At 44.8% G+C, this 23,351-nt stretch overlaps 1 long non-coding RNA gene across 1 annotated transcript in view; it reads left to right on the plus strand.

Moving 5' to 3' along the window:
• The window catches only part of LOC140128947 (uncharacterized), a 442,943-nt gene that overhangs the window by 329,772 nt on the left and 89,820 nt on the right, over nucleotides 1–23,351 (plus strand). The gene's annotated exons all lie outside the window — the stretch shown is intronic.

Below are 23,351 nucleotides of genomic sequence, written 5' to 3' on the forward strand. Positions count from 1 at the left end.
CCTGCCCTGCCGCTAGCGTGTTGTCTGAGCGGGTTTTCAGTGCAGCTGGTGGCATCATCACCGATAAGCTTACACGCCTGTCGACTGACAGCGCTGACAGGCTGACGCTTATCAAGATGAATAAAGCCTGGATTTCTCCGGATTTTCATTCTCCACCAGGTGAAAGAAGCTCAACCTGAATAATGTATGCACTCCTCCTCCTCATTGCCCTCCTTCTCCTCCTCTTTGTACACTAAAGCATAGGAAACTGGCTATTTTTTGCCAGGGCCAACTGGCTCTAGCTATAGTACTCTATGTATTTAATTTTTCTGGAGGACCACCTACCTGCTCCTCTGGTTTGAAAACTTTTTTGGACTGCCACATACAGGCACTATCCAAATTAAATTGTCTCCATAGCAGCCTCCACATGTCGTCTTTTTAGCTGGCTCCACACGTTGTCTCCATTGCTACCTCCACACGTCATCGCCATAGCTGCCTCCAAAAGTCGTCCATATAGCTGCCTCCATACATGGTCTCCTTATCAAACGAACTGTGTCAGGCAGAATTTTGGGTTGTTTTCATGGCTTCCACATGAAACTTGTTAACTTTGTCGCCACCTTCTGTGTAATCCACAAAATATACTGGCAAACTTTTATCATTTACCGATATTATTTCAGTGCTTCTTGCGCATCTGTTTACATTCCCCTCACCCACCATATCCCAAACTTATAAGAACGCTACTACACTTGATCTTATACAAAAGGTTCTTAGAAGTGCTGTTTGGGGAGTAGCCTAGAGACAGGGGCTTGGATTGGCGAAAGCTTGCCTGGCAGCGGAGCGCCAGCTCCATCTCAAAATCCAACTAACATAGTTTTAACTGCAGCACCTTTAATCTACTACTAGTTCACTGCCTCCATACATGGTCCCCTTATCAAATGAGCTGTGTCAGGCAGAATTTTCAGGTGTTTCACCAGATACATAGTGGAACTCGGCCCATCTGTCGCCGCCATGCTGGAGACCTGAAGTTGCAATCATAGCAGCGCAATATGGATGCCCCATACTGTCGCTCTTAATTTCGTAAAAACAATTAAAAATAGAACCACTATGCTATTCCATTATTCCTAGGTGAAATATTCAAACGACCCGGTCTGATTTGAAAATTATAATTTTTTCAAAGTAAACGCTTCTGGCCCCCAGGCCCATTTTGGGTGGGGAGGAGCCGAGAGACAGGGGCTTGGACAGGCGAAATCTCGCCTGGCAGTGGACCGCCAGCTCCATCCCAAGATTAGGCAGCCTCAGAGGCATCCATGCATGCTGCCCCTGCTGTTTCCTGTCCATTTTGCCTCCACGATCCTCCACAGCGTCCACCAATGTCTCATTTCAACTCTCTATACCCCAGACGTTGGAGCACGAGAGGATATGCAGCACATCATCCCCTTATCAAACGACCTGTGTCAGGCAGAATTTTCAGGTGTTTTACCAGATACATAGTGGAACTCAGCCCATCTGTCGCCGCCATGCTGGAGACCTGAAGTTGCAATCATAGCAGCGCAATATGAATGCCCCATACTGTCGCTCTTAATCATGGAAGTCGTCTCCATGGCTGCCTCCACATGTCGTCCCCTTATCAAAAGAGATGTGTCAGTCTCATTTTTCGGGTGTTTCACCAGATACGTTATGGAACTTGGTCACTATGTCGCCACCATGCTGTGTTATCGACTAAATATACCGTCAACCTTTTGTTCAAATAGGAAATCATTTCACCTCCTTTGGTGAAACCTGAGTCCATTTAGGGTATGTCGCCATGACACTCTCTAGCCTGCCACTGCTGCCGCTGCCTCTGCATGCCGTCCTTTATAGTGTCAGGGTCAATTATTGGATGTTTTAGATGCTATCTAGCCTCATTCGGTCACTCTGTCATGGCCATGCTGTTGCCCATAATTTTGGCATAATGGTGCGATTAAGCAGCCTCAGAGGCATCCATGCATGCTGCCCCTGCTGTTTCCTGTCCATTTCCGTGGTGTTTCCATCCTTTTCTGAGGTTCCCAGGTGTTTGGCCAAGCTTCCCTGTGCAGACCCTTGGTCCCCTTGAAAAATGCTCGAGTCTCCCATTGACTTCAATGGGGCTCGTTATTCGAGACGAGCACTTGAGCATCGGGAAAAGTTCATCTCGAATAACGAATACCCGAGCATTTTAGTGCTCGCTCATCTCTAATAGCCACCCATCTCATCTTTGTAGCATGTGAAGCTAAATAAACCTGTCTGAATTGGGAGTGGAAGTAGTTGGGGCTCGAGGTGGTAGAAAAATGCATCTCATTAAGGAAGATACTTGCTTGCTTGATACTTTTTACTTCATCCTTTTGTTTGGCAATCCTCTGAAGTGCTCCAAATGAGGCTTCCCTTTTATTCCTTTGGTCGATATGATCACAGGGATACCAAATTTATATAGGTTCTATAAAGTATTTAAATAAAATTTAAATCTTTTGTACAAAGAAATATTTGCGGCCAATATCTTTTTCACACTTTGATGTACGGACATTTGTAAGGGGTCATTTTTTGCGGTATGTGCTGATGTTGCTATTTACAAAAAGGGAGCCCTTTTAGGACTGCCAAGGCAATAACAATTGATCAACAGGACTGTCCTAAGACAGAATGGAGCCTTATTAGTCAGGCCTAAAACATAACTTTTATTTTTCTTGTAAAAGATCAAATCATAAATTTGTAACACACTTAGTTAAAAACCGCAAGTGTGAGGCTGTAAACTGTCCTAGTCTAATAGGTAATGCTGGGTGTGAACTCAGCCTATAAATATCTATCTCTGGGTCCCTGCAGTGGCCCGTTGATTAAACAGCCTCAGACTTAGCAAATTAAAAGCCAAACAGTAGCCCCCCCGACATGTTTCGCCGGAGAACCAGCGTCATCAGGGGATCGGGGCTAGTGAATTGTGGGAGGAGCTAGGGTAGGTATTTATAAATTTTAGGGCGGTTCCTATCACGTGTAGACACCAATACCAGTAATTTGTTGTTGATGTTGCTTAGCAACGTTTGACTGACACCGTGATTGGCCAATCATCTCTTAGCCTTCATTGGGATTACCAACCCCTCTGTGAAGCTATAACGTCATTGGTTCCAGTCATCGGTGGATAGTGCATGTTAATTGGTCCGTTTTGCGGCGGTTTCTATTGGATACCGCCAATTATGAGGCCATCAATAGGAGACGTCCGATATTGATGATGTCACTGGGTCTTGCGCATATGCGCCACAATTCTGTCGCAACCCGTCAGGAGACTCGCGCATGCGCGGGGACTTAGTGTATGGCGCGACAGAGCTGACATTGTGGCGCACGGCACAATGGACATTGTGGCGCACGGCACATCAGATGTTGCGCTAATGCGCCAAAAGTTGCTGCAGTGGCTCCAAGAGTCCGCGCGTGCGCGGGGACTTAGTGTATTGCATATTATGAAGCCTTCACGCATGTGCAAGGAGATAGAAAAATTCTTGCCATGCGATCATCATTGGAATATATGTCATGTTGGCTTAGTCAAGTAAGTGAACCGTATAAGGTAACATACCATGCCACTCGGTGCAGCAAAGGTGCATACTTGCAACTTTAATGCGTATTGCAGTCTTTGGTAAACGCATGCTTTTTTGAGAATATGCGTTGTAATTATTAGTAGTGTGTCAACTCATTCAATGACATTGCTGGGTTACGTTAGGTGTAACCTCAATACCAATTGTTGGTCGTTCTAATGACAGAGGCATAGTCAAACGTTGTCCTGTCTTGGTGTATAAATGACGAACCTAACATTAGCTCCATCTGTGTGTAATGGATTTTTTGGTGTGTTAAAGTAAAAAGAATTGTCCAACAGAATATGAATTAAATTTCTTAAAGGTATGCAGAATAGGAAAAACCCTCATTTAATCCTTGCGGGCTCAAAGAGTTAAGTTGGTATATCCATCTGGCTTCGACTTGAAGAAGTTTCCGATCTAGATCGCCACCTCTTGGGCCCAATGTCACTTTGCAGAGGCCCCAAAATCTCAAGAGGCTAGGGTCACCATGATGATGCTCGTGCATATGCCTAGCGATTGGGACCTCCGCATTAGTTCGTACGGAACTCAGGTGTTGCGAGATCCGACGTCTGAATTGTTGTGTAGTTTTCCCTACGTATAGTTTGGGACACGGGCATGAAGCAATGTATATGATGTTACTACTCTTGCAGTTTATAAACTGTCTGATCGTGTATTCGCGGCCATCGCATGGATTCCGAAAGGCCTTAACCTTTGGTACTTGAGAGCAAAAGCTACAATTTCCACATGGGAAGGATCCCTTTATATCGGATTGGAGCCAGGTGGGTTGTACAGCATCAGTGGGTAGGTGACTCTTGACCAGATAGTCCCTTAGGTTCTGACTGCGTCGATATGTGACGCTCGGGTTCTTTGTCAGTACCTGACAGAGGTCTGGATCGGATCTTAGTATCTGCCAATGTTTTTTGAGAATACGTGTGACTTCGGACGCGTATCCGTCGTAAGTGCCTATACAGCGGATAACTCTCTGAGAGGGTTCTTGTGGGTAAGTATCCCTTAGTAGGCTTTCTCGAGAGGTATGTATAGCTCTACGATAGGCCTTCTGTAGGGGTTTCTTTGGGTATCCTCGTCTCCGAAATTTAAGGTAGAGGTTATCACACTCTCTCTGGAAAGGGGCTTCGGTGGAACAATTCCGTCTGGCCCTCAGATATTGCCCTATAGGTATACTCCTCTTTAGTGGCATTGGGTGCCAGGTGTCCCAATGAAGCAAGCTGTTCGTTGCTGTAGGTTTTCTGTATATTTCTGTATTGACACGGCCATCAGGGTCCAGGGAGATGGTCAGATCTAAAAAGTGTAAGCGATTAGGGTGTATTTCGTGAGTGAATTTCATGCCCACCTCATTGTGATTGAGGTGGGCTACAAATTCTTCAAATAAGGCAACATCACCCTCCCAGAAGATCAATATATCGTCGATATATCGCCCCCAGAAGGGGATGTGCTTAGTGTACCGGTCATTGTTGTCGGTGAAAACATATTGTGCTTCCCACCACCCTAAAAATAAATTAGCATAATTTGGGGCACAGGATGTGCCCATCGCTGTGCCCTTGGTCTGTAAATAATAAGTCCCATCAAACAAAAAATAATTGTGCATCAAAACAAACCTCAAAAGTGTCAAAACAAAATCATTATGTGCGTGAAACTGATTGCTCTTGGTAGAAAGAAAATATTGGACTGCCGTAAGCCCTAACATGTGCTCTATGTTTGTGTACAGCGCCTCTACGTCGAGGCTAGCAATCATAGTATTTGCTGGGAAGACCATATCCTGGACCCTGGTGACCGTGTCTTTGGTGTCACGCAGGTAAGAGGGCAGGGCTTCTACGAAGGGGGCCAGTATAGTATCTACATAGATACTTAGGTTCTGTGTCAGGTTATTGTTCCCCGATATGATGGGTCTACCGGGTATGGGGGACACTTTCTTGTGTACCTTGGGTAATGCATACATCGTGGCTACTGTGGGGGTCTTGTTCAAGAGAAACTTTTTCTCATCTACTGAGACGAGATCATGGGCTAAAGCTCTAGCTAGAATATCTTCAAGTTCTTTAAGGTATACTTTTGTGGGGTTATCTTGGAGTATTTTGTATGTTTTTTTATCATTGAGTAATCTCAGAACCATGTTTTTATAGTCATCTCTGTTCATCACAACGATGTTGCCACCTTTGTCAGATGGTTTGATTATGGTCTGACTGTTGTTGCGTAGCGCGTCCAGTGCCTCTGTTTCCTCACTAGTGAGGTTAGAGCTGATTCGGTCTTTAGACGGATGAATCTTCCTTATATCCTGAGTGACCATCTCAACAAAGGTTCCTATGGCAGGATATTGTGTAAGTGATGGTGTCATTTGAGATTTGGGTCTCAATGATGTGAACGGGGCTGATTGTAGAAGTGTAATGCCCTCATTTTCTAACAATAACTCCTCTAGAATGTTTTCCACAGTCTGGTCTCTGATCGTGCTGGTGTTGGTATCAGACTCCCTTTTAAGGTGATATTTGTGTAAAGCTAATTTTCGTGCGAACAGATTCACATCTTTAGTCCATTCAAATGCGTTGAATGGAGGTACTGGGGAGAACGAGAGGCCCTTTTTCAGAAGCTTTGTCTGTGCTACGGTTAGTGTATAGTTAGACAAGTTGATGATTTGCATGTCACTGTTGAGCTCATCCTCAGTTTGCGGTAAAGGTTTATGTATTACATTTTGGGGCCCCGAGGTGTCTGGCCCTGTAGGCCTAAAAAAGGCGGGTATAGAGAGATCGGGTTGGTCGAGTAGACATTTGCCCCTATTGTGGTGGTAGCATTTATTGGGGTCAGGCTGGGTATGTGCGTGTTGGAAGTATTGGTCGTATTGGTTACAGTACTGAGTTGTGTTGGTACCGTCATCACAGCTGCATAGCCAGTAGAAGATGAGGGAGAGTAGGAACGAGTATTTGTACATGTCGTGTCAGTAGTGATCTTCCTTAGGGTTTGATCCCTTATTGGATCAGGTTTGTATATATTTGCAGTCTTGCTCTTTTGGTATGGTTTGCGATATGGGTTTTTCCTCTTAGTACCGGCTCTTTGACTGCGTACAGTGCTACTGCTGTCGGACTCTGATTGTTCTGATTCAGAGATGTCGGTATACCTCGTATTGATGGGTCTATGATTTTTCCAATTGTAGATTTGGCCAGACTCAAAATCTTTGGAATCTCTGATGTATTTTCTATGTTTTTTATCTTTAATATCCCTAGCCAAAGACTCAATGTTCCGTTGTAGCTTAGTCTCCCACTCGGTAAAGCCTGTAGTTTTTGAAAAATGTTGTATATCTGCGATCTCTTTCTCAAGTTTACGACTAACTATCTCGAAATGTTTTTTCTCGTATTCGAGGAGATAGTTGATCATACGAAGGGAACAATCTGTCAGAATAATTTCCCACCCTCTTATAAATTCAGGGTCCTCCTGATGCGAGTTGGGCTTAATGGGGATCCTGAGTCCTCTAAAAATAAGCTTTTTTTGCAAGTAAGTTTCTAAACTGGCTATTTCCCACCAGGCTCTAATCTGCTGTTTGTATGTCTTCTGCAGTTCCTTAAACGCTGTATCGATATCCACTTGATGGAATGGGATATCGTTTTTAGAAAAAACCTGATTAATTTCAGATGAAAATTGTTCAAAATTGAATGTGTTGGACAGAAATCCAGCCATCACTCTGTTTGGTTGTAGCAGAGGGAGGCTGGCCCCTATTTATGGGGATAGGGCTAATCACAGCAAGGCAATAACCTCAAATTAAACTATTTACAAAAAGGGAGCCCTTTTAGGACTGCCAAGGCAATAACAATTGATCAACAGGACTGTCCTAAGACAGAATGGAGCCTTATTAGTCAGGCCTAAAACATAACTTTTATTTTTCTTGTAAAAGATCAAATCATAAATTTGTAACACACTTAGTTAAAAACCGCAAGTGTGAGGCTGTAAACTGTCCTAGTCTAATAGGTAATGCTGGGTGTGAACTCAGCCTATAAATATCTATCTCTGGGTCCCTGCAGTGGCCCGTTGATTAAACAGCCTCAGACTTAGCAAATTAAAAGCCAAACAGTAGCCCCCCCGACATGTTTCGCCGGAGAACCAGCGTCATCAGGGGATCGGGGCTAGTGAATTGTGGGAGGAGCTAGGGTAGGTATTTATAAATTTTAGGGCGGTTCCTATCACGTGTAGACACCAATACCAGTAATTTGTTGTTGATGTTGCTTAGCAACGTTTGACTGACACCGTGATTGGCCAATCATCTCTTAGCCTTCATTGGGATTACCAACCCCTCTGTGAAGCTATAACGTCATTGGTTCCAGTCATCGGTGGATAGTGCATGTTAATTGGTCCGTTTTGCGGCGGTTTCTATTGGATACCGCCAATTATGAGGCCATCAATAGGAGACGTCCGATATTGATGATGTCACTGGGTCTTGCGCATATGCGCCACAATTCTGTCGCAACCCGTCAGGAGACTCGCGCATGCGCGGGGACTTAGTGTATGGCGCGACAGAGCTGACATTGTGGCGCACGGCACAATGGACATTGTGGCGCACGGCACATCAGATGTTGCGCTAATGCGCCAAAAGTTGCTGCAGTGGCTCCAAGAGTCCGCGCGTGCGCGGGGACTTAGTGTATTGCATATTATGAAGCCTTCACGCATGTGCAAGGAGATAGAAAAATTCTTGCCATGCGATCATCATTGGAATATATGTCATGTTGGCTTAGTCAAGTAAGTGAACCGTATAAGGTAACATACCATGCCACTCGGTGCAGCAAAGGTGCATACTTGCAACTTTAATGCGTATTGCAGTCTTTGGTAAACGCATGCTTTTTTGAGAATATGCGTTGTAATTATTAGTAGTGTGTCAACTCATTCAATGACATTGCTGGGTTACGTTAGGTGTAACCTCAATACCAATTGTTGGTCGTTCTAATGACAGAGGCATAGTCAAACGTTGTCCTGTCTTGGTGTATAAATGACGAACCTAACATTAGCTCCATCTGTGTGTAATGGATTTTTTGGTGTGTTAAAGTAAAAAGAATTGTCCAACAGAATATGAATTAAATTTCTTAAAGGTATGCAGAATAGGAAAAACCCTCATTTAATCCTTGCGGGCTCAAAGAGTTAAGTTGGTATATCCATCTGGCTTCGACTTGAAGAAGTTTCCGATCTAGATCGCCACCTCTTGGGCCCAATGTCACTTTGCAGAGGCCCCAAAATCTCAAGAGGCTAGGGTCACCATGATGATGCTCGTGCATATGCCTAGCGATTGGGACCTCCGCATTAGTTCGTACGGAACTCAGGTGTTGCGAGATCCGACGTCTGAATTGTTGTGTAGTTTTCCCTACGTATAGTTTGGGACACGGGCATGAAGCAATGTATATGATGTTACTACTCTTGCAGTTTATAAACTGTCTGATCGTGTATTCGCGGCCATCGCATGGATTCCGAAAGGCCTTAACCTTTGGTACTTGAGAGCAAAAGCTACAATTTCCACATGGGAAGGATCCCTTTATATCGGATTGGAGCCAGGTGGGTTGTACAGCATCAGTGGGTAGGTGACTCTTGACCAGATAGTCCCTTAGGTTCTGACTGCGTCGATATGTGACGCTCGGGTTCTTTGTCAGTACCTGACAGAGGTCTGGATCGGATCTTAGTATCTGCCAATGTTTTTTGAGAATACGTGTGACTTCGGACGCGTATCCGTCGTAAGTGCCTATACAGCGGATAACTCTCTGAGAGGGTTCTTGTGGGTAAGTATCCCTTAGTAGGCTTTCTCGAGAGGTATGTATAGCTCTACGATAGGCCTTCTGTAGGGGTTTCTTTGGGTATCCTCATCTCCGAAATTTAAGGTAGAGGTTATCACACTCTCTCTGGAAAGGGGCTTCGGTGGAACAATTCCGTCTGGCCCTCAGATATTGCCCTATAGGTATACTCCTCTTTAGTGGCATTGGGTGCCAGGTGTCCCAATGAAGCAAGCTGTTCGTTGCTGTAGGTTTTCTGTATATTTCTGTATTGACACGGCCATCAGGGTCCAGGGAGATGGTCAGATCTAAAAAGTGTAAGCGATTAGGGTGTATTTCGTGAGTGAATTTCATGCCCACCTCATTGTGATTGAGGTGGGCTACAAATTCTTCAAATAAGGCAACATCACCCTCCCAGAAGATCAATATATCGTCGATATATCGCCCCCAGAAGGGGATGTGCTTAGTGTACCGGTCATTGTTGTCGGTGAAAACATATTGTGCTTCCCACCACCCTAAAAATAAATTAGCATAATTTGGGGCACAGGATGTGCCCATCGCTGTGCCCTTGGTCTGTAAATAATAAGTCCCATCAAACAAAAAATAATTGTGCATCAAAACAAACCTCAAAAGTGTCAAAACAAAATCATTATGTGCGTGAAACTGATTGCTCTTGGTAGAAAGAAAATATTGGACTGCCGTAAGCCCTAACATGTGCTCTATGTTTGTGTACAGCGCCTCTACGTCGAGGCTAGCAATCATAGTATTTGCTGGGAAGACCATATCCTGGACCCTGGTGACCGTGTCTTTGGTGTCACGCAGGTAAGAGGGCAGGGCTTCTACGAAGGGGGCCAGTATAGTATCTACATAGATACTTAGGTTCTGTGTCAGGTTATTGTTCCCCGATATGATGGGTCTACCGGGTATGGGGGACACTTTCTTGTGTACCTTGGGTAATGCATACATCGTGGCTACTGTGGGGGTCTTGTTCAAGAGAAACTTTTTCTCATCTACTGAGACGAGATCATGGGCTAAAGCTCTAGCTAGAATATCTTCAAGTTCTTTAAGGTATACTTTTGTGGGGTTATCTTGGAGTATTTTGTATGTTTTTTTATCATTGAGTAATCTCAGAACCATGTTTTTATAGTCATCTCTGTTCATCACAACGATGTTGCCACCTTTGTCAGATGGTTTGATTATGGTCTGACTGTTGTTGCGTAGCGCGTCCAGTGCCTCTGTTTCCTCACTAGTGAGGTTAGAGCTGATTCGGTCTTTAGACGGATGAATCTTCCTTATATCCTGAGTGACCATCTCAACAAAGGTTCCTATGGCAGGATATTGTGTAAGTGATGGTGTCATTTGAGATTTGGGTCTCAATGATGTGAACGGGGCTGATTGTAGAAGTGTAATGCCCTCATTTTCTAACAATAACTCCTCTAGAATGTTTTCCACAGTCTGGTCTCTGATCGTGCTGGTGTTGGTATCAGACTCCCTTTTAAGGTGATATTTGTGTAAAGCTAATTTTCGTGCGAACAGATTCACATCTTTAGTCCATTCAAATGCGTTGAATGGAGGTACTGGGGAGAACGAGAGGCCCTTTTTCAGAAGCTTTGTCTGTGCTACGGTTAGTGTATAGTTAGACAAGTTGATGATTTGCATGTCACTGTTGAGCTCATCCTCAGTTTGCGGTAAAGGTTTATGTATTACATTTTGGGGCCCCGAGGTGTCTGGCCCTGTAGGCCTAAAAAAGGCGGGTATAGAGAGATCGGGTTGGTCGAGTAGACATTTGCCCCTATTGTGGTGGTAGCATTTATTGGGGTCAGGCTGGGTATGTGCGTGTTGGAAGTATTGGTCGTATTGGTTACAGTACTGAGTTGTGTTGGTACCGTCATCACAGCTGCATAGCCAGTAGAAGATGAGGGAGAGTAGGAACGAGTATTTGTACATGTCGTGTCAGTAGTGATCTTCCTTAGGGTTTGATCCCTTATTGGATCAGGTTTGTATATATTTGCAGTCTTGCTCTTTTGGTATGGTTTGCGATATGGGTTTTTCCTCTTAGTACCGGCTCTTTGACTGCGTACAGTGCTACTGCTGTCGGACTCTGATTGTTCTGATTCAGAGATGTCGGTATACCTCGTATTGATGGGTCTATGATTTTTCCAATTGTAGATTTGGCCAGACTCAAAATCTTTGGAATCTCTGATGTATTTTCTATGTTTTTTATCTTTAATATCCCTAGCCAAAGACTCAATGTTCCGTTGTAGCTTAGTCTCCCACTCGGTAAAGCCTGTAGTTTTTGAAAAATGTTGTATATCTGCGATCTCTTTCTCAAGTTTACGACTAACTATCTCGAAATGTTTTTTCTCGTATTCGAGGAGATAGTTGATCATACGAAGGGAACAATCTGTCAGAATAATTTCCCACCCTCTTATAAATTCAGGGTCCTCCTGATGCGAGTTGGGCTTAATGGGGATCCTGAGTCCTCTAAAAATAAGCTTTTTTTGCAAGTAAGTTTCTAAACTGGCTATTTCCCACCAGGCTCTAATCTGCTGTTTGTATGTCTTCTGCAGTTCCTTAAACGCTGTATCGATATCCACTTGATGGAATGGGATATCGTTTTTAGAAAAAACCTGATTAATTTCAGATGAAAATTGTTCAAAATTGAATGTGTTGGACAGAAATCCAGCCATCACTCTGTTTGGTTGTAGCAGAGGGAGGCTGGCCCCTATTTATGGGGATAGGGCTAATCACAGCAAGGCAATAACCTCAAATTAAACTATTTACAAAAAGGGAGCCCTTTTAGGACTGCCAAGGCAATAACAATTGATCAACAGGACTGTCCTAAGACAGAATGGAGCCTTATTAGTCAGGCCTAAAACATAACTTTTATTTTTCTTGTAAAAGATCAAATCATAAATTTGTAACACACTTAGTTAAAAACCGCAAGTGTGAGGCTGTAAACTGTCCTAGTCTAATAGGTAATGCTGGGTGTGAACTCAGCCTATAAATATCTATCTCTGGGTCCCTGCAGTGGCCCGTTGATTAAACAGCCTCAGACTTAGCAAATTAAAAGCCAAACAGTAGCCCCCCCGACATGTTTCGCCGGAGAACCAGCGTCATCAGGGGATCGGGGCTAGTGAATTGTGGGAGGAGCTAGGGTAGGTATTTATAAATTTTAGGGCGGTTCCTATCACGTGTAGACACCAATACCAGTAATTTGTTGTTGATGTTGCTTAGCAACGTTTGACTGACACCGTGATTGGCCAATCATCTCTTAGCCTTCATTGGGATTACCAACCCCTCTGTGAAGCTATAACGTCATTGGTTCCAGTCATCGGTGGATAGTGCATGTTAATTGGTCCGTTTTGCGGCGGTTTCTATTGGATACCGCCAATTATGAGGCCATCAATAGGAGACGTCCGATATTGATGATGTCACTGGGTCTTGCGCATATGCGCCACAATTCTGTCGCAACCCGTCAGGAGACTCGCGCATGCGCGGGGACTTAGTGTATGGCGCGACAGAGCTGACATTGTGGCGCACGGCACAATGGACATTGTGGCGCACGGCACATCAGATGTTGCGCTAATGCGCCAAAAGTTGCTGCAGTGGCTCCAAGAGTCCGCGCGTGCGCGGGGACTTAGTGTATTGCATATTATGAAGCCTTCACGCATGTGCAAGGAGATAGAAAAATTCTTGCCATGCGATCATCATTGGAATATATGTCATGTTGGCTTAGTCAAGTAAGTGAACCGTATAAGGTAACATACCATGCCACTCGGTGCAGCAAAGGTGCATACTTGCAACTTTAATGCGTATTGCAGTCTTTGGTAAACGCATGCTTTTTTGAGAATATGCGTTGTAATTATTAGTAGTGTGTCAACTCATTCAATGACATTGCTGGGTTACGTTAGGTGTAACCTCAATACCAATTGTTGGTCGTTCTAATGACAGAGGCATAGTCAAACGTTGTCCTGTCTTGGTGTATAAATGACGAACCTAACATTAGCTCCATCTGTGTGTAATGGATTTTTTGGTGTGTTAAAGTAAAAAGAATTGTCCAACAGAATATGAATTAAATTTCTTAAAGGTATGCAGAATAGGAAAAACCCTCATTTAATCCTTGCGGGCTCAAAGAGTTAAGTTGGTATATCCATCTGGCTTCGACTTGAAGAAGTTTCCGATCTAGATCGCCACCTCTTGGGCCCAATGTCACTTTGCAGAGGCCCCAAAATCTCAAGAGGCTAGGGTCACCATGATGATGCTCGTGCATATGCCTAGCGATTGGGACCTCCGCATTAGTTCGTACGGAACTCAGGTGTTGCGAGATCCGACGTCTGAATTGTTGTGTAGTTTTCCCTACGTATAGTTTGGGACACGGGCATGAAGCAATGTATATGATGTTACTACTCTTGCAGTTTATAAACTGTCTGATCGTGTATTCGCGGCCATCGCATGGATTCCGAAAGGCCTTAACCTTTGGTACTTGAGAGCAAAAGCTACAATTTCCACATGGGAAGGATCCCTTTATATCGGATTGGAGCCAGGTGGGTTGTACAGCATCAGTGGGTAGGTGACTCTTGACCAGATAGTCCCTTAGGTTCTGACTGCGTCGATATGTGACGCTCGGGTTCTTTGTCAGTACCTGACAGAGGTCTGGATCGGATCTTAGTATCTGCCAATGTTTTTTGAGAATACGTGTGACTTCGGACGCGTATCCGTCGTAAGTGCCTATACAGCGGATAACTCTCTGAGAGGGTTCTTGTGGGTAAGTATCCCTTAGTAGGCTTTCTCGAGAGGTATGTATAGCTCTACGATAGGCCTTCTGTAGGGGTTTCTTTGGGTATCCTCATCTCCGAAATTTAAGGTAGAGGTTATCACACTCTCTCTGGAAAGGGGCTTCGGTGGAACAATTCCGTCTGGCCCTCAGATATTGCCCTATAGGTATACTCCTCTTTAGTGGCATTGGGTGCCAGGTGTCCCAATGAAGCAAGCTGTTCGTTGCTGTAGGTTTTCTGTATATTTCTGTATTGACACGGCCATCAGGGTCCAGGGAGATGGTCAGATCTAAAAAGTGTAAGCGATTAGGGTGTATTTCGTGAGTGAATTTCATGCCCACCTCATTGTGATTGAGGTGGGCTACAAATTCTTCAAATAAGGCAACATCACCCTCCCAGAAGATCAATATATCGTCGATATATCGCCCCCAGAAGGGGATGTGCTTAGTGTACCGGTCATTGTTGTCGGTGAAAACATATTGTGCTTCCCACCACCCTAAAAATAAATTAGCATAATTTGGGGCACAGGATGTGCCCATCGCTGTGCCCTTGGTCTGTAAATAATAAGTCCCATCAAACAAAAAATAATTGTGCATCAAAACAAACCTCAAAAGTGTCAAAACAAAATCATTATGTGCGTGAAACTGATTGCTCTTGGTAGAAAGAAAATATTGGACTGCCGTAAGCCCTAACATGTGCTCTATGTTTGTGTACAGCGCCTCTACGTCGAGGCTAGCAATCATAGTATTTGCTGGGAAGACCATATCCTGGACCCTGGTGACCGTGTCTTTGGTGTCACGCAGGTAAGAGGGCAGGGCTTCTACGAAGGGGGCCAGTATAGTATCTACATAGATACTTAGGTTCTGTGTCAGGTTATTGTTCCCCGATATGATGGGTCTACCGGGTATGGGGGACACTTTCTTGTGTACCTTGGGTAATGCATACATCGTGGCTACTGTGGGGGTCTTGTTCAAGAGAAACTTTTTCTCATCTACTGAGACGAGATCATGGGCTAAAGCTCTAGCTAGAATATCTTCAAGTTCTTTAAGGTATACTTTTGTGGGGTTATCTTGGAGTATTTTGTATGTTTTTTTATCATTGAGTAATCTCAGAACCATGTTTTTATAGTCATCTCTGTTCATCACAACGATGTTGCCACCTTTGTCAGATGGTTTGATTATGGTCTGACTGTTGTTGCGTAGCGCGTCCAGTGCCTCTGTTTCCTCACTAGTGAGGTTAGAGCTGATTCGGTCTTTAGACGGATGAATCTTCCTTATATCCTGAGTGACCATCTCAACAAAGGTTCCTATGGCAGGATATTGTGTAAGTGATGGTGTCATTTGAGATTTGGGTCTCAATGATGTGAACGGGGCTGATTGTAGAAGTGTAATGCCCTCATTTTCTAACAATAACTCCTCTAGAATGTTTTCCACAGTCTGGTCTCTGATCGTGCTGGTGTTGGTATCAGACTCCCTTTTAAGGTGATATTTGTGTAAAGCTAATTTTCGTGCGAACAGATTCACATCTTTAGTCCATTCAAATGCGTTGAATGGAGGTACTGGGGAGAACGAGAGGCCCTTTTTCAGAAGCTTTGTCTGTGCTACGGTTAGTGTATAGTTAGACAAGTTGATGATTTGCATGTCACTGTTGAGCTCATCCTCAGTTTGCGGTAAAGGTTTATGTATTACATTTTGGGGCCCCGAGGTGTCTGGCCCTGTAGGCCTAAAAAAGGCGGGTATAGAGAGATCGGGTTGGTCGAGTAGACATTTGCCCCTATTGTGGTGGTAGCATTTATTGGGGTCAGGCTGGGTATGTGCGTGTTGGAAGTATTGGTCGTATTGGTTACAGTACTGAGTTGTGTTGGTACCGTCATCACAGCTGCATAGCCAGTAGAAGATGAGGGAGAGTAGGAACGAGTATTTGTACATGTCGTGTCAGTAGTGATCTTCCTTAGGGTTTGATCCCTTATTGGATCAGGTTTGTATATATTTGCAGTCTTGCTCTTTTGGTATGGTTTGCGATATGGGTTTTTCCTCTTAGTACCGGCTCTTTGACTGCGTACAGTGCTACTGCTGTCGGACTCTGATTGTTCTGATTCAGAGATGTCGGTATACCTCGTATTGATGGGTCTATGATTTTTCCAATTGTAGATTTGGCCAGACTCAAAATCTTTGGAATCTCTGATGTATTTTCTATGTTTTTTATCTTTAATATCCCTAGCCAAAGACTCAATGTTCCGTTGTAGCTTAGTCTCCCACTCGGTAAAGCCTGTAGTTTTTGAAAAATGTTGTATATCTGCGATCTCTTTCTCAAGTTTACGACTAACTATCTCGAAATGTTTTTTCTCGTATTCGAGGAGATAGTTGATCATACGAAGGGAACAATCTGTCAGAATAATTTCCCACCCTCTTATAAATTCAGGGTCCTCCTGATGCGAGTTGGGCTTAATGGGGATCCTGAGTCCTCTAAAAATAAGCTTTTTTTGCAAGTAAGTTTCTAAACTGGCTATTTCCCACCAGGCTCTAATCTGCTGTTTGTATGTCTTCTGCAGTTCCTTAAACGCTGTATCGATATCCACTTGATGGAATGGGATATCGTTTTTAGAAAAAACCTGATTAATTTCAGATGAAAATTGTTCAAAATTGAATGTGTTGGACAGAAATCCAGCCATCACTCTGTTTGGTTGTAGCAGAGGGAGGCTGGCCCCTATTTATGGGGATAGGGCTAATCACAGCAAGGCAATAACCTCAAATTAAACTATTTACAAAAAGGGAGCCCTTTTAGGACTGCCAAGGCAATAACAATTGATCAACAGGACTGTCCTAAGACAGAATGGAGCCTTATTAGTCAGGCCTAAAACATAACTTTTATTTTTCTTGTAAAAGATCAAATCATAAATTTGTAACACACTTAGTTAAAAACCGCAAGTGTGAGGCTGTAAACTGTCCTAGTCTAATAGGTAATGCTGGGTGTGAACTCAGCCTATAAATATCTATCTCTGGGTCCCTGCAGTGGCCCGTTGATTAAACAGCCTCAGACTTAGCAAATTAAAAGCCAAACAGTAGCCCCCCCGACATGTTTCGCCGGAGAACCAGCGTCATCAGGGGATCGGGGCTAGTGAATTGTGGGAGGAGCTAGGGTAGGTATTTATAAATTTTAGGGCGGTTCCTATCACGTGTAGACACCAATACCAGTAATTTGTTGTTGATGTTGCTTAGCAACGTTTGACTGACACCGTGATTGGCCAATCATCTCTTAGCCTTCATTGGGATTACCAACCCCTCTGTGAAGCTATAACGTCATTGGTTCCAGTCATCGGTGGATAGTGCATGTTAATTGGTCCGTTTTGCGGCGGTTTCTATTGGATACCGCCAATTATGAGGCCATCAATAGGAGACGTCCGATATTGATGATGTCACTGGGTCTTGCGCATATGCGCCACAATTCTGTCGCAACCCGTCAGGAGACTCGCGCATGCGCGGGGACTTAGTGTATGGCGCGACAGAGCTGACATTGTGACATGTGCTGATGTTGGATGACAAAATGGTGAAAAAGTGGACCGGTATTTTAGTATGTGGCGATACCCAACATGTTGATTTTTACTGTTTATTTCTAGTTCTAGGAAAAGGGGGGTGAATTAAACTTTTACATATTTGAAATATTTTTTTTATTTAATATTTTTTTCGTCCTTGTGATTGCTCATACTATATACTGCAATATTACTGTACTGCAGTATATAGCAATTTTACTGATGATCTCTAATAGCCAACCATCAGCAGGCTTTTGGAGATCATTACACATGGCAGGCCTACGAGTCTCTGTGGCACCCTCTGAGGATGTCACAGGGTGCGGTGATGGGTCATCCAAGATGGCAGCACCCATCTGCAGCTTTATTTTGTTCCGCTGTTGCTTAACAGGTTAACTGCCTCGATCAGTCCCAGCACTTACGGCAACAGTAACAGACAGGTCTCACATGGGTTAACCTGATCAAAACCTGCCTGCTCCAGCTGCTGATATTTCTGGGCAGTGTATGCATCTTGCCAGAACCCCTCTGGACACGGGTCTACAGTCTGTTCTTCCAGCTGTTATGGGGGAATAGGCTGAACCTAATCAAGAGGGAGGTTACTTACCGCCCAAGGAGACAAGGAGGGTTGTGTATGGTCAACCATGGGGTATTCCTAGTGAATACCTTCATGAAGGTCGATGTTGCAAACCTCTGGAAAGAGAGGGCTACTCCAGGAGTATACTCCTGTAGGAGATGGTTTCGGACTTTCTTCCAGGAATGGGAGACAGGAGGGCAAGTGAAGGATCTCCGCACACTGCATGGGCATGTTCCGGCTTAAGATACCCCGGTTCTGAAGGTGATTGGCAGGTGGGGTCTAGGAGTGTGGGAGATCAGGACCATATCAAGGAAAGTCCTCAACAAGAGGGTTCTGTTGACTCATTTCCAGAAGCCTCTGGCCATCAGGGATTGCCCAAGTCAGGATCTGAGGGTGGGTTTGAGTCTGTTGAATTCCATCAGGATCCCCCTGAAGTTCTGGGATGTGACTTGGCGCTGCTTTAATGGAAAGATGTGTGTGAGGGAGAATCTGAAGTGTAGGAGCTCTGAGAAAAGTGGTTGTTCCCGGGAGGAGTGCGGTGTTCTTCTGGAGAGCCTGGACCACTTCCTGCTTTAGTGCCCCTTTAACACAGAGGTGTACAACCAGTTGGGCGCTTCCACCTGTCACAGGTGCTCCCGCGATCGTTGTCTCGGATCGCGGGCGCACCCGTGTTCCTGCTGCTGTCGCCGGTCCCGAGCCCCGCTCACCTTCCCTGGCTCCCGCGATGTCCTCCCTGGCTCCCGCAGGTCGGCGCACGCGTCCCCATCTCCTAGGGCGCGCGCGCGCCGCCACTCTAAGATTTAAAGGGCCAGCACGCCAATAATTGGCGCTGGCCTGCTATAAGTTTCTTCACCTTCCTGTGACCCTTGCCGGATCTTTGTGCCTCATAGCCTTAGAGAAAGCTTCCAAGCGAGTATTCCTGTGTTCCTGTGTATTCCTGCGTTCCTGTGTATTCCTGTGTTCCTTTGTATTCCTGCGTTCCTGTGTGTCTCCGCTCCGTGTTGCTGTGTTCCTGTGCCTGTGTTCCCGTCCCCTTCTGCCTGGACCTCCTGTTGCTGACCCCGGATTGGACTTCACCTTGCATCTCTGCCGCCTGCCTTGACCCTGTGCCTGGACCCGACCACGAGACCGTCTTCTCTTAAGGTACCTAGACCTCGGCTGCCACCGCGGGCAAGTCGCACCTGTGGAACGACCAGGTGGTACTCTGCCGCAACAAGTCCAACCCGCTTTGCGGCGGGTTCTGGTGAAGACCAGGTGCCACTTGGACTCCGGACCCAGGTGTCGGCTGGTACCACCTCCCGCGGTGGTCCAGGGAATTCACATACCCCGAATCCTGACAGTAAGATCCGCCAATGGATCCCGCCGAGGTTCCGCTTCCTACTCGTCCCAACTTTGCCGCCATTGTGGTCCAGCAATCCCGGGAGATTGCCGCTCAGCATGAACAGCTGGATCAAGTCACCACCATGCTGCAACAGCTGCTAGCCACCCAGCAACAGCAACAGGCTCCTGTGCCCGCTCCAGCGACCCCTGCCGTTCCTGTCTGTCCTCCTGCCGCTGCGGAGACCCCAAGGATTGCCGGGGCTTTATAACTCAGTGCTCTCTGCAAATAGAGCTCATGCCTTCGCAATTTGTCTCGGAGCGGTCTAAGGTGGCATTTTTCGTCAGTCTCCTCTCCGGGAAAGCCCTGGCCTGGGCTACCCCCCTTTGGGATAGAGGCGACCCAGTTACGACTACTCTCACGGCTTTTCTGGCAGAGTTCCGGGCTGTATTTGAGGAACCTGCATGGGCCTCTTCTGCCGAGACTGCTTTACTGAACCTGCGCCAAGGCAGCTCGGCTGTGGGAGAGTATGCGGTTCAGTTTCATAGTTTCATAGTTTCTACGGTTGAAAAAAGACACTTGTCCATCAAGTTCAACCAAGGACGGGTAGGGATTGGATGAGGAAGGGATTTAGGGGAAACAATTCTATATAACATAACCATCAATGTTATTTAGGTGTAAAAAGGCATCTAGACCCTTCTTGAAGCTATCTGCTGTCCCTGCTGTGACCAGCGCCTGAGGCAGGCTATTCCACAGATTGACAGTTCTCATAGTAAAAAAGCCCTGTCGCCTCCGGTGATTAAACCTTGGTTTCTCCAAACGGAGACAGTGCCCCCTCGTCTTTTGATTTGATCTAATCTGAAACAACTTACCACCATATTTTTTGTATGGACCATTCATATATTTAAATAAATTAATCATGTCCCCTCGTAGTCATCTCTTTTCCAGACTAAATAAATCTAGTTGTTTTAATCTTTCCTCCTAACTGAGACCCTCCATACCCCTTATCATTTTTGTGGCTCTACGTTGAACCCTCTCCAGCTCCATGGCATCCTTTTGATGGACCGGTGCCCAGAACTGGACAGCATATTCCAGGTGTGGCCGAACCAGTGCCTTGTATAGTGGTAATATTACATCCCTATCACGAGAGTCCATACCACTTTTGATACATGACAAGATCCTACTGGCTTTAGAGGCAGCTGATTGACATTGCATGCTGTTATTCAATTTATGATCTACTAGTACCCCCAGGTCCTTCTCAACAAGGGACTCTCCCAGATTTACTCCCCCAAGGACATATTTTGCCTTTGGATTATTGGCCCCCAGGTGCATAACATTACATTTATCCACATTAAACCTCATTTGCCAAGTGGATGACCAAGCATTCAGTTTGTCCAAGTCACCCTGCAGCCTATGAACATCCTCCATAGACTGTATTACACTACACAGTTTGGTGTCATCTGCAAAAATAGACACAGTGCTATTAATTCCTACCTCTATATCATTAATAAATATATTAAATAGTAGTGGGCCAAGCACAGAACCCTGGGGTACACCACTCATAACTGGTGACCATTCCGAGTAGGAATCATTGACCACAACTCTCTGGATACGATCCTTCAGCCAGTTTTCAATCCAATTGCAAATGATTTCTGTCAAACCAATAGCCCTAATTTTACCCATCAGGCGTCTATGAGGGACAGTGTCAAATGCCTTTGCAAAGTCCAAGAACACAATATCCACAGCTGCTCCTCCATCCAGGCATCTGCTCACCTCTTTATAAAAGCAGATAAGGTTAGTTTGACAACTTCTATTCTTAGTAAACCCATGCTGGCTGTCACTTATTATACTATTTGATGTCACATACTCCAGTATGTAGTCTTTTACTAACCCTTCCAATACTTTCCCCACAATGGAAGTTAAGCTTACAGGCCTGTAATTGCCAGGCGAAGTTCTAGAGCGCTTTTTATATATTGGCACCACATTTGCCTTGCGCCAGTCACTTGGCACCACACCAGACATTACAGAATCCCTGAAGATTTTAGCCAGCGGTACAGCAATAACAGAACTGAGTTCTTTAAGAACTCTGGGGTATAACGCATCTGGTCCAGGAGCTTTGTACACATTGATTTTATTGAGCTTAGATTGGATAATGTCTACATTTAGCCAGCCTAGTATATCACAGGATCCATGACCCGCACTGGCACCATCCAAGTCAGAAGTTCTCTCTTCTATTGTATAAACGGAGCTAAAAAACCTATTAAGTATCTCCGCCTTCTCCTGGTCTCCAGTCACCGATGCCCCATTTTCAGAATAAAGGGGTCCAACCTGTTGTGACCCATTTTTTTTTGCATTGATATACCTAAAAAATTTCTTGGGATTTGTTTTGCTATCTTTAGCTACCTGTCTTTCATTTTGTATTTTGGCTGATTTGATTTCTTTTTTGCAGATTTTGGTAAGTTTTTTGTAAGTATTGAAAGCCTCAGGTGACCCGTCAGATTTATATTTTTTAAATGCCCTCTTTTTCTCATTAATTGCCCTTTTAACTGTAGCTGTAAGCCACGCGGGGTGTAATCTAGCCCGTCTATACTTGTTACCTATTGGAATAAATTTAGAAGTATAAAAACCCAGGATAGATTTGAATTTCTCCCATTTAACATTAGTATCACCATGTGACAGTATCTGATCCCAGTCTATATCCTGTATTGCAGCCCTGAATTTTTGGAAATTAGCCCTCTTAAAATTCAAAGTTTTCGATTTTCCCATCTGTTTCTGCTTTTTAAAGTTTAAGAGGAAAATAATTATATTATGATCGCTGTTCCCAAGGGGTTCCCTGATACTGACATTTTGGACAATCTCCTCATTATTAGAAATCACAAGGTCCAACAATGCGTCACCTCTTGTGGGATCTTCTACAAGCTGCACCATAAAATTATCCTGAAGAATATTCATAAAATGTCTCCCGTTCACAGATGAAGATGAGCCCTGACCCCAATTTATATTTGGAGAGTTAAAGTCTCCCATTATCACTACGGTCCCCTCCTGTGCAGCCCGCTCCATCTGTTTATATAGGTGACCCTCTATTTCCTCAGAGATGTTAGGGGGTCTATAAATTACACCAAAAATAATTTTCTCAAAGCTCTCATGGCTTTGAATTTCAACCCACAAAGTTTCAGCCTCCTCACACTCTGAGACCACTGACTCATTCACAATCGCTTTTAAGTCTCTTCTGACATACAGACATACACCACCTCCCCTCCTATTTGCCCTGTCTTTCCGAAAGAGTGTAAAACCTTGAATATTAACACCCCAATCATGCGATGCATCAAGCCATGACTCTGCTACACCAACAACATCTAACTGTTCCTCTAATATCAGAGCCTCAAGCTCGCCCATTTTGCCTGAGATACTTCTGGCATTTGTGAACATACAATTTAATTTTCCACAGTTATTTATCTGATTTAAAGTAATTTTACTGGCACATATATCCTCACCACTGTTCTGCAACTTGTGGATCTCCTTATCCACTGCCTTAGGCCCCCATACACAGCCCACATCACCACCCACCAACATAACCTGCCCCCTCTCTGACCTGTCTACCCCTTCAGTGTCTTCCTTTTCCTCCTCCCCCGAGCCTAGTTTAAATACTCCGCCACCCCTGCTAGGATCTTCTCCCCCAGCACAGCAGCCCCCCTTCCACTTAGGTGCAAGTTATCTGCAGAAAACAGCTTGTACCCCAGTGAAAAGTCAGCCCAATGCTCTAGGAACCCAAATCCCTCTGCTCTACACCAGGATCTGAGCCATGCATTTAACTCCCTGAGCTCCCGCTGTCTGCTCTGTGTAGCGCATGGCACAGG

The sequence above is a fragment of the Engystomops pustulosus genome, chromosome 4 (assembly GCF_040894005.1).
Source record: "Engystomops pustulosus chromosome 4, aEngPut4.maternal, whole genome shotgun sequence".
Classification (NCBI taxonomy): domain Eukaryota; kingdom Metazoa; phylum Chordata; class Amphibia; order Anura; family Leptodactylidae; genus Engystomops; species Engystomops pustulosus.